This window comes from Puma concolor, chromosome A3, assembly GCF_028749965.1.
Source record: "Puma concolor isolate L17-30 chromosome A3, mPumCon1.1.hap2, whole genome shotgun sequence".
Lineage (NCBI taxonomy): Eukaryota > Metazoa > Chordata > Mammalia > Carnivora > Felidae > Puma > Puma concolor.
Genome location: NC_141669.1, coordinates 7,649,020 through 7,660,664, shown reverse-complemented (window position 1 = coordinate 7,660,664; position 11,645 = coordinate 7,649,020).

The following is an 11,645-nucleotide window of genomic DNA, read 5'->3' as shown; positions in this document are numbered from 1 at the left end:
GGGCACCTAGGTGGCCCAGGCGGTTAAGCATCTGACTTCAGCTCAGGTCACGATCTCACGGTTCGCGGGTTCGAGCCCCGCGTCGGGCTGTGTGCTGACAGCTCGGAGCCTGGAGCCTGCCTCGGATTCTGTGTCTCTCTCTCTCTCTCTCTCTGCTCCTCCCCCGCTCGTGTTCTATCTCTGTCTCTCAAAAATAAATAAATGTTAAAAAATTCAAAAAAAAAGAGCCTAATGTACCATTCGGTGCCCCTGGAACCCTTGAGAGGGTTGAAAAGTCTCCTTACCCGGCTCCACTGTTCACTTCTTGGGTGAACCTAGGAGCTGTACAAAGTTTGTGCGTTTGCACCAAAAAAAAAAAAGAGAGGCGAGTTGAGTCCAAGAAGTGTTTCTCGAACCCCTGAAGATCCAGGCACGGAAGGAACGGAGTTCTCCGGGGAAATGGCCATCCGGTGAGGGAAATGTCAGGGGACTGAGGGTGTATGAACCTGATGCTGGGGCAGAGGAGGGAGGCCTAGACGTGAGAGAAGTAAGGGGGTGTGTTACACTCCGTAACAAAATGCCACAGTGTGTGTGCGGGGCGGGGGGGGGGGGGGCGCTTAAACGACAGACATTTATTTTCTCACAGTTCTGCAGGCAGGAAGTCCAAGGTCAAGGCGTCAACGGGCCTGGTTTCTCTGGAGGCCTCTGTCCTTGGCTTGTAGACGGCCCTCTTCTCCCCTGTGTCCGCACATGGTCTTTCCTCTGTGTCCTAATCTCCTCTTATAAGGACACCAGTCAGGTTGGACTGGGGCCCACTCATATGACCTCATCTTACCCTAATTACCTCTTTAAAGGCCCCATCTCCAATGCAGCCATATTCTGAGGTACCGGGCCGGGGGGAGGGTTGGAGCGTCACCGTATGAATTTGGAGGGGATGGAATTCAGCCCCGATGGGAGGGAAGGGCGTCCAGTGCAAACGGGGAGATCAGTGGGCTTCTAGAGCAAGCGCTGCCCCAGCCAGTTCCTGAGGGATGATGAGGAGTTTTCTTGGCCAAGAGAGGGTGGGGGTGGGGAGAGGAGCTCTGCAAGACTAGGAGGGAAGCGGGATCCCAGCCCTTCAGCGAGGAATGTGGGCTCATGCAGGAGAAGCCCGCCCCCTCCACCCTGCCCCGCCCCTCTCCCCTCTCAGGGCCTCAGCCCCCACCTCTGTGAAAAGGGCTCCAGGGACCACCCCCCCCTCGGAACCCAGCACCTTGCACTCAAGGCGCGAACCAGTGTTGCTGCTAACTGGGAGTAACTGGGGTGTCATTTGGCCTTGAGCGTGGAAAGTTAAATCAGCTGGAAAGAGTAAAAGGAAGTTGGAAAAACATCTTAACCCAGCCACGACCACAGGAGCGATAAAGAGGTGGTGAGGTCACTAGGACTTTAGGAAAGTATGAATCGGCCAGACAGTCTGAAGGAAAAAGAGAAAAGTAGGGCCCTGAGCCCCACCCCTGCCTGTGTGAGCAGCCCGGGGAGGGGCGTGTGTGTGTGTGTGTGTGTGTGTGTGTGTGTGTGTGTGCGCGCGCGTACCAGGTGTCCCGAAGGCCGTGAGGCTGGCCGCGTCTATGCAGTCCGGCCCTGGATGTCACCCTTCCAAAGCAACTTCAGTTTGTCTCCGCACACCGGTTCTGCTGCGGGTGTTCGACTCCAGTGTCTGGGACGGAAGAGGTGGGTTCTAAGTGACCCTTCTCAGGAGCTGAACTTCAGAGCGGAAGCACCCACAGGAAGCAGAGGGAGGGTAGCCGCGCGCGCGCACACACACACACACACACACACACACACACACGTGCACACGCACACCGAGAATGGGTTCAGGGTCCGGCAGATCCGCTCGGCCTCCAGTCATTCGGGTTCTTGCAGGGCTTCTAAGTGGGGCGGGGACAGACCCTGATGTCACGCAGGACTGCGGGCTTCAGGCAGCGGGTTGAAACGTTCCAGGCTGGGGGCTCCTGCAGGGGCCGGGAGCTCCTGGCAAAATGCTAACTGGGGGGTGGGGGGTGGGGTGGGGGGGGGGGCAGGGCACAGCCAGGATATGGGCCAGGAGAGGATGACACTGCCAGCCAGGAAGCAAAGCCCGAGTCCACAGGCAGAATTGGCTCAGGTCCTGGGGCGCCTGGGTGGCTCAGTCGGTTGAGCGTCCGACTTCGTCTCAGGTCATGATCTCACAGCTTGTGGGTTCAAGCCCCGCGTCGGGCTCTGTGCCGACAGCTCGGAGCCTGGAGCCTGCTTCGGATTCTGCGTCTCCCTCTCTCTGCCCCCTCCCCCCCCCCCACTTGTGCTGTTTCTCTCTCTCTCTCTCAAAAATCAAATTAAAAAAAAAATTTAAAGAATTGGCTCAGGTCTGATGGATCTGCCTGGGTGGGGGTAGGGAACAACCCGTGTGAGAAAACACGGCTTCTCTGTATGATACGATTCACCCTTTAAAACTTCTCTTTAGGGAATGTTTCATAATTTATGCAAATATGTTAGTATAGGAACGCTTGCACACACTTGTGTGTAATATGTAAATGAATAAAGGTGTCCACAGTAGGATGCGGTCAAAACATCTTTTTTTAAGTTTTAATTTTTTGTTTATTTAAAAAAAATTTTTTGATGTTTATTTTTGAGAGAGAGACAGAGTGCGAGTGGGGGAAGGGCAGAGAGCGAGGGAGACACAGAATCGGAAGCAGCCTCCAGGCTCTGAGCTGTCAGCACAGAGCCTGATGCGGGGCTCGAACCCACGAACCATGAGATCGTGACCTGACCTGAAATCCGGCACTTAACAGACTGAGCCACTCAGGTACCCCAATTTTTTTTAATTTAATTTTTATTTTATTTATTTTTTATTTTTTAATTTACATCCAAGTTAGTTAGCATATAGTGGAACAATGATTTCAGGAGTAGATTCCTTAATGCCCCTTACCGATTTAGCCCATTCCCCCTCCTACAACCCCTCCAGTAATCCTCTGTTCTCCATATTTGAGAGTCTCTTATGTTTTGTCTCCCTTCTTTTTGCTTCCCTTCCCTGGTGTTTGTTCTGTGCCTTGAAGTCCTCATATGAGTGAAGTCATATGATATTTGTCTTTCTCTGACTAATTTCGCTTAGCATGATACCCTCTAGTTCCATCCACGTAGTTGCAAATGGCAAGACTTCGTTCTTTTTGATTGCCGAGTCATACTCCATTGTATATAGAGACCACATCTTCTTTATCCGTTCATCCATTGATGGACATTTGGGCTCTTTCCATCCTTTGGCTATTGTCGATCGTGCTGCTATAAACATGGGGGTGCACCTGTCCCTTCGAAACAGCGCACCTGTATCCCTTGGATAAATGCCTAGTGGTGCAATTGCTGGGTCGTAGGCGAGTTCTATTTTTAGTTTTTTGAGGAACCTCCATCGTGTTTTCCAGAGTGGCTGCACCAGTCTGCACTCACACCAACAATGCAAAAGAGATCCTCTCTCTCCGCATCCTCGCCAACATCTGCCCGAGCTGTTCATGTGAGCCATTCTGACAGGTGTGAGGTGGTATCTCTTTGTGGTTTGGATTTGCATTTCCCTGATGATGAGTGATGTGGAGCATTTTTTCGTGTGTTGGTTGGCCATCTGGATGTCTTCTTTAGAAAAGTGTCTATTCATGTCTTTTGCCCATTTCTTCACTGGGTTATTTGTTTTTTGCATGTCGCGTTTGATAAGTTCTTTATAGATTTTGGATACTAACCCTTTATCTGATATGTCGTCTGCAAAGATCTTCTCCCATTTCATTGGTTGCCTTTTAGTTTTGCTGATTGTTTCCTTCGCCGTGTAGCTTTTTATTTTGATGAGGTCCCAATAGTTCAGTTTCGCTTTTGTTTCCCTTGCCTGTGGGTAATTTTTTATTTATTTTAAAGTTTATTTATTTTGAGGGGGAGGGAGTGGGAGAGGGGCAGAGAATGAGGGGGAGAGAGAATCCCAAGAAGGCTCCACACTGTCAGTGCAAAGCCCTATGTGGGGTTCAATCTCCCAAACTGTGAGATCGTGACCTGAGCTAAAATCAAGAGTCGGACGCTTAACTGACTGAGCCACCCAGGCGGACGTTTACGTTTTTCCTTGAATTCCGGGTAGTTAACATAGAGTGTCATATCGGTTTCAGGTGTACAATATAGTAATTCAACACTTTCATACGTCACCCAGTGTTCATCATGACAAGCGCACTCCTGAATCCCCACCACCCAATTCACCCAGCTCCCCACCCGCCTCCCCTCTGGTAACTGTCACTGGGTTCTCTACAATTCAAAATCTGTTTCTTGCTTTGATTCTCTCTCTCACTTTCTCCCTTTGCTTGTTTTGTTTCTTAAACTCCACATATGGGTGAAATTATATGGTATTTGTCTTTCGCGGACTTATGTTGCTTAGCAAAATACCATCTAGCTTCGTCCAAGTAATACTCCATTGTATATATAGACCACATCCTCTTTATCCACTCATCGATCGATGGATGCTGGGGCTGCTTCCGTATCTTGGCCATTATAGATAATGCTGCCGTAAACACAGGGGCGCATGTGTCCCCTCGAATTGGTGTTCCCGTATTCTTTGGGTTCAAAGCCTCTTTACTGTAGGGGAGCATGGGCACAACCCCTATAGCCCACCTGCCTGGCGATCAGGCTTCTGAGAAAGAACCTCCCCACCCTCGGAGGGTCTCCCCCTGAAGCAGGAGCTGATGTGTTGGGAGGCCTCTGGCTCTGCCTTTTCCTGAGGTCAAGGAGGCACCAGTTAGAAAAATCCTTCTGGTGTAAACAGAGGCGGGGCATTTGCACGCGCACACACACACAATGCTTCCCACTCAGCCCGAGATGCCGGGTCTGCAAGGTCTAGGTTAGGTGTCTCGGGCAGGGCCGGCCCGAGGATGGAGACTGGCACCAAGCAGGCCAGCTGGCATGGCTTACAGGGCCCAGCTAACCCCCTTGGCCCGTCTGCCAGGTGGAGCTGGGCGGCCCTTATGGGCTTGGTCCCCGGACACCTCCCTCCCGGAGAAGCCCGTAGAAGCCTGGCGAGGCCGCCCCCACCCCAGAGAGGATCCGGATCCTGGAGCAGACTCCCACCCTCTCACTTCACAGCTGGCTGACTGAGGCCATGGAAGGAGGACATGCCCAAGGTCACTCCACTGGCCAGCTGCTGCTCCTTCTGTCCCTGGCCTCCCGAAGTCCCCACCTGGCTCATCGGCCTTTGGGAGGGCTTGGGGGGGCCAGAAAGAGGCCAGCACCTGAGCAACCTCCCACAGCAGAGGAGTGTGTGCGTGTGTGTGTGTGTGTGTGTGTGAGAGAGAGAGAGAGAGAGAGAGAGAGAAACAGTTCCCAGTCTACACGCTTACACAGTTTCCATAGTTGTCCGTGGCTGGGCTTTTGCTGGCCACACACACGCCTCATCCCCAAGGAAGCTCGGGGAGCAGTGTGGAAGGTGATAAAGTTATTATCTGCACACGGCTTTTGGCTTGAAGCTGCGTTCTCCCCCCCCCCCCCCCCCACACACACACACACTCTGATTGTGGACTGGAATGACCGTCCCCAGGCAGAGGAGAAGCACGTGCAGACAGACGAAGCGATGCGCCCAGAGCCTACAAGCTCCAAGTTCAGGGTCTCCTCTGAAGACGTCGCAACAGCTTTTATTTTACGGCCGGTTCTAGACCCGCGTTCTCAAGCTAAGTGGTCTCACGACACCTCCGTGCTCTTGAAAATGATTGAGGACCCCAAAGATGCTTTGTGCAGGGGAGTTATAGTTATTGATAGTTACAGTATTAGAAATTAGGACAACAGTGTCAGAAATACTTTTATTAATTCGCTTTAAAATAGGTCCAGGGGCCCCTGGGTGGCTCAGTCGGTTGAGCGTCTGACTCTTGATTTCGGCGCAGGTCATGATCCCAGGGTCGTGGGATTGAGCCCCTAAGCCCCTGTTTAGGATTCTTCTCTCTCTCTCTCTCTGCCCTTCTGCACCTTTCCGTGCTCTCGCTCCCTCCCAAATAAGTAAGATCCATTACACGTTAGCATAATAACATTTTAAGTGAAAAAAGACCCTAGTTTTCTTTTTTTTTTTTTTTTAATTTTTTTTTTCAACGTTTTTTTTTTATTTTTGGGACAGAGAGAGACAGAGCATGAACGGGGGAGGGGCAGAGAGAGAGGGAGACACAGAATCGGAAACAGGCTCCAGGCTCTGAGCCATCAGCCCAGAGCCCGACGCGGGGCTCGAACCCACGGACCGCGAGATCGTGACCTGGCTGAAGTCGGACGCTTAACCGACTGCGCCACCCAGGCGCCCAAGACCCTAGTTTTCAAAACAAAACATAGTGAGAAAAATGTCTTTCTTTTACATTTTTGAAAATGTCTTTAATGTCTTGCTCATAGAGGATTCTGCATTTAACCTATCACAGTGGTGCACACATCGGGAAAACTCATTCACGACAATGGGAATAAGGCAAGCAAATAATGCCTCACTGTCATTGTGGGAAGAGTTTTGCTCTGCACACACCCCTTGAGCCCGTCTTGGAGATCCCCGGGGGTGCCCCTGGACCGATCTTGCCCCACGCTCTCTGGGGTCTGCTTTCCCTCACACCTCATCTTCGGCCACCACATCTCCTTGATTCCAAACTGCATTCCCCCGCCCCCACCGTGATACTATCTGTGAAATCCTAGCCCTCACCCGGCTCCACTTGGGCTGTCCCTCCCTCCGTGCTGGTTTACAGCTGCAGGCACGTTTTTTGGCAAGTGGCCTTTCAGAGTTAGTGTCCGGGACCCTGGCTCGTAATGACCATTGACGGGGGACCCTGCAGACGCTCCCGGCACAAGGGCCGGCACACGCGAGCCGGATCGTAAACGCAGCCAAGGCTGGGACGGGCACAAAGGCAGGGGTGAGGTGGACCCCCCAACGAGGCCAGCCTGCGGACCGCAGGAGGATCTGTTCAGCCCCGGCCCCGGGTTCACGGCCTCCTCGGAAAGCCGGGCGTCTCCTCTCTCCTCCTTCTAGCGCACGTGAACTTGTCCAGGGCCAAGCTGTTGCGTCATGTGCCTATGGCTCTGCCCGCCTCAACCTGGCTGTGGGCACCGGGAGGGAGGGTATCTTTTCCACTTCTATAGCCTCATTCCCCAAGCCCAAGACTTGGCACACGGCCCACCCTCAGCTGTTGGAGAAAGGGGACTGGCAGGTTCTGCTTTGTCAGCTAAAGAAACCTTAGCTCCCGGGGCGCCTGGGGGGGGCTCAGTCGGTTGAGCGTCTGACTTTCGGCTCAGGTCATGATCTCGCGGTTCGTGGGTTCGAGCCCCGCGTCGGGCTCTGTGCTGACGGCTCGGAGCCTGGAGCCTGCTTCTGATTCTGTGTCTCCCCCTCTCTCTGCCCCTCCCCCTCTCACACTCTCTCTCAAAAATAAATAATAAACATTAAAAAAAAAAAGAAACGTTAGCTCCCAAAGGCCCATTCCTGGGAGCCGACGGAGGGCAGAGCAAGGGGTGGGGTGCGGGCACGCGGGGCAGCTGTTGGGGGGCAGGGCCGGCTGTAGCCCTGCGTGGAGGGCCTCTGTTTCGGCAGCTACTCAGCACCCCTAAAAACACGCTGTATGGTCCCAGCAAGCAGGGAGCCTCGCTCCACAGGACGGGTGTTGTCGGGAAACCCTCCTGCGTAAAGGCGGCTTGGGGAGACTATGGCCACAAGGACATCCGGGGAAGCCCTCCATCTGCGAGGCCCCTCGGTGGCCCCGATCCGGCCCCTCCCTGCCCTGGACACAGCCCCCCCCCCCCCCCCGCCTGCTTCTAGTTACCAGGGAATCATTCCTCTGCTTCCCTCTCTGGGACCCCCAGGGCAGCACCCGTCGACCCCCAGGGCACCAGGGTACCCATCACGGCACCTGGCACCTAATAAGGGTCGTGGACCCGAATATTTTACATACACCAGGAAACGGGGGCTGTGGGAAAACACTGCAAGGTGATCGCACTGCCAAATGAAGTTTTAATCCAGGCTGAGAACAGGGGTGCCCTCGCCGACTCGTGTGCCTTTTTCCATATCAGGTTTCCTTAAAAGGGAGCCCACTGGGCACCCATCGCTGAGGCAGCCGGAATGCTCAGGAATTCTCGCCCAATTTGAGCAGGGTGTCTTCAGAGGAGGGGAGCTGAATTCTTCCCCCAGAGGAGGTGAGCCCACGAGGAAGGCGGTGGGACCCAGGAGGACAAGCTTCAGGGGCAAAGGACCGCCCAAGAGGCCAGCACCTCTGGCGTCGGGTCGGGGGTCCGTGGCGGCCTCCCTGGGGGAAATCCCGCCTGCATGTGGCCTTGGACTTGGAGGCGTGAGTGGGGAGCCTCAGGTGGGCTGTGTGGGTCCTGGGCCAGGTCTGCCCTACCCTGACCCGCTGAACGCTTGCGAGCAAGTCCTACCCACCCTGAGCTTCATGGTGTCCCCTATGGCCAGAAGAGGAATCAACCCCAGGTCCTTCCTGACCAGAACTAGAAAGGGCAGAGCAGGGTCCCGGAGGCTGTCGGCCTTAAGTCAACCCTAGGGAGTAGCTGCAGGGGGCGGGGGCCGAGGACCACGGTACCCTTGCCGTAGGGAGGGACTCTGGACCGCCTGGCCCACGGTCAGGATTTTGTGCAGCCCAGGGCCCCGGCTGAGGAACGCCCCCCCGCCCCCAAAAGCATGCAAGTCCTCATCCCAAGACCCTGTGAATGTTGTCTGATTCGAAAAAGGGTCTTTGCAGGTGTGGTTAAGGATCTTGAGATGGGGATATTCTCCTGGATTATCAGAGTGGGTCCTAAACACAGCCCCAAGTGGCCTTATGATGGGGAGGCAGAGGGAGGGTTAGCCAGAGAGGAGAAGGTGGTGCAAAGACAGAGCAGAGAGAGATTTGCAGACGCCCCACGGCCGCCCTTGAAGGTGGAGGAAGGAGCCACGAGACAGGAAACGGAGCCCCCGAGCACCCACAAGGCAAGGAGGCAGACTCTCTCCAGGACCCCCACCAGCACCTTGGATTAAGCTCCGTGAAACTGGCTTCGGACTTCTGACCTCCAGAACCATAACAGAACAAATGTGTGGTGTCTTGGCTTTGATATACTTTATTGTTTAGAACAGTTTTAGGTTCACAGCAAAATTAGGAGGGAAGTACAGAGAGTCCCCCTATATCTCCTGCTCCCACACCCGCCTCCCCGTCATCCACATCCCCCACCAGAGTGGGGTGTTTGTTCCAGTCGATGAGCCTAGAGGGACATGGAGTTGTATTTCCTCCGTGTCTCGTCACGGGTTGAGAGCTCATTTCCTTTCCGTGCTGAATAATATTCCGTCATCTGGATGCACCACGGTTTATTTACCGATGCACCTGCTGAAGGCCATCTTGGTTGCTTCCAAATGTTGGCAGTTATGAACACAGCTGCTACACGCACCCGTGTGCAGGATTCTGTGTGGACGTCGGTTCTCAGCTCCCTGGGGGAAAAGAAGAACGACTGTTGGGTCACACGGGAAGAGTGTGGTTCGTTTTACAAGACACCGCCGATCTGTCCTCCAACCCGCACGCCCACCAGCGACGAGCGAGCGTTCCTGCTGCTCCTCGTCCTCGTCAACATTCGGTGTCATCGGTGTCCTGGACCTTCGCCGCTCTAACAGGCGTATAGCAGAGTCTCGTCATGGTTTTAACTGGCAACTCACTAGTGACAGAGGAGGTAGGGCGCCTTTCCATCTGTGGAGTCGCCGTCTGTGGGTGTCACCAAAGAGGTGAGGTGTCTGTCCGGGCCTTTGGCCGGTTCCTTTTTTTAATTTTTTTTAAATGTTTTGTTTATTTTTGAGAGACAGAGAGAGAAACGGAGCGCGAGTGGGGGAGGGGCGGAGGGAGAGGGAAACACAGCCTCCGAAACAGGCTCCACGTCCTGAGTTCCGCACGTTACCCCATGCGGGGCTCAAACCCCCGAACCGTGAGGTCGTGCCCTGAGTCAAAGTTGGACGCTTAACCGACCGAGCCACCCAGGCACCCCTGGCCCATTTTTTTAAAATCAGGTTGTTTATTTATTTTTTTTTATTGTTGAGTTTTAAGAGACTTTGGGGCATTTGGGGTAACGGTCCTTTGTCGGCTATGTGTTTTGCAACTTTCTTCTCCCGGCCGCTTGACCGCGCGTTGTTTGAAGCTGGCGGGTTTGTAGCAGTGTGTGACTTTCGCCGTAGGAGACAAACACACCCTCCACCGCGAAGTTATCCTCAAGCCCGATAAGCCGTGATTAACCAGAGCCGAGCGTCCCCGCTCAGCACGCTGCTGAGCCCAAGAAGGTAGGGGCCCATGTGACAAGGGTGCCAATGGTTCTCCAACAAAGGCGAGGGCATCACGTGCCTCTGGAGCTGGGGGTGCTGGTGGTGGACGGAGAAGGGCGGGGCCGTGCTCATCCGGAGGCCGCCGGCCGCCCTGCCCCCACCCCTCGCCTCGCACCCCAGAAAGCACCTGACAGCCATCAGGCTTTGGAAGCAGGTCGCAAGGGAGAGAGGACGCAAAGCACAAACGTAGGGATGGCGAGCCTTCGCCTCGGGAAGGGTTTGCGACGGACAAACAAAAGACTCTGAAAATAGAATAAAGGAGGTCTGTGACAAATGAGGGAGCAAAATGAAAGGGAAAATAGGTTAGGTCTCAATTAGGGAAAAAGAAGATTAATCTCCTGATTTCTTTTTTTTTTTTTTAATCCCTTATTCTCTGCTTTCACTGAAAGCTAAAGCGTTAGCAGTCATGTGTTTTGCAGGAAAGGTAAGGAAACCTGAAACAGAAAACCTCCATTAGCTTGAGTCCAGACCAGCCCTCCTCTCTCTCAGCTCTAATGTCTGAAGCTTTCTCTTAACAAAAATTTTCTCGGTGGATTCGGCTTTAATCAGGAAACAAAAATAGCTTCGAGAAAAGGAATACGCTTCCGTGCAAGATTAACAAGAAGCAAACCCCTCTCTGTGCCGTGGGCTCAGAGAACACTCCCTTAACCCGACCCTGGCCTCTAGACCCTCTACCTTCCCTTCCCTGCAGCCCCCTCCCACCCCAGGGGAGGTCTTCCTTTCAAAGGCTTCTGAATAGGTCACTCTCCTGCTCAAAGATCGGCAATGGCTCCCCATTGCCCCCAGAATAAAGTTCACGCTCCCCGGACTCAGGCTCCTGGAAGATCTTCTTTCTCCTTCCTCTGTTCAGAGCCCCCGTAGAGATCGTCCTCCTCCAGGTTGCCCACCTGCCACGATGGCACCCCTCCTGCCAGCACGTTCACTGAGATGCTCCCGTAGACGTCCGCCAGGCCCCTCGAGAATTGGGGCAGAAGGCAGATGTGACTTACGGGTCTCTCCGGCCTGGCCGTGACAGCTTTCCCATCCTCGTCCTCTGTTCTCCTGTTTCCCTCCTAGGGGGCCAGAGGGGAGGCAGGCTGCAGGGTGACCTCGGGGAGACACGTGGCCAAAGGGTCGCTCTGCAACATGGAAGAAGCCTGGGTCTCCAAGTCTCCGCTTACCTCTAGCTGCCCAGGACGGCTGCCCCCCCCCACTCCCTGGACACCCAAGTCGAACATCGCCTGCGCAGCAAATAAGATTTCCGTGCTGGGCTCCTGAGATGCGTGGGGGCCTCTGTTCCGGCAGCAACATTTCCCTGCCCAGGGCACCGGGCATCGCTCTGGACTCCCCACCTCCCCCA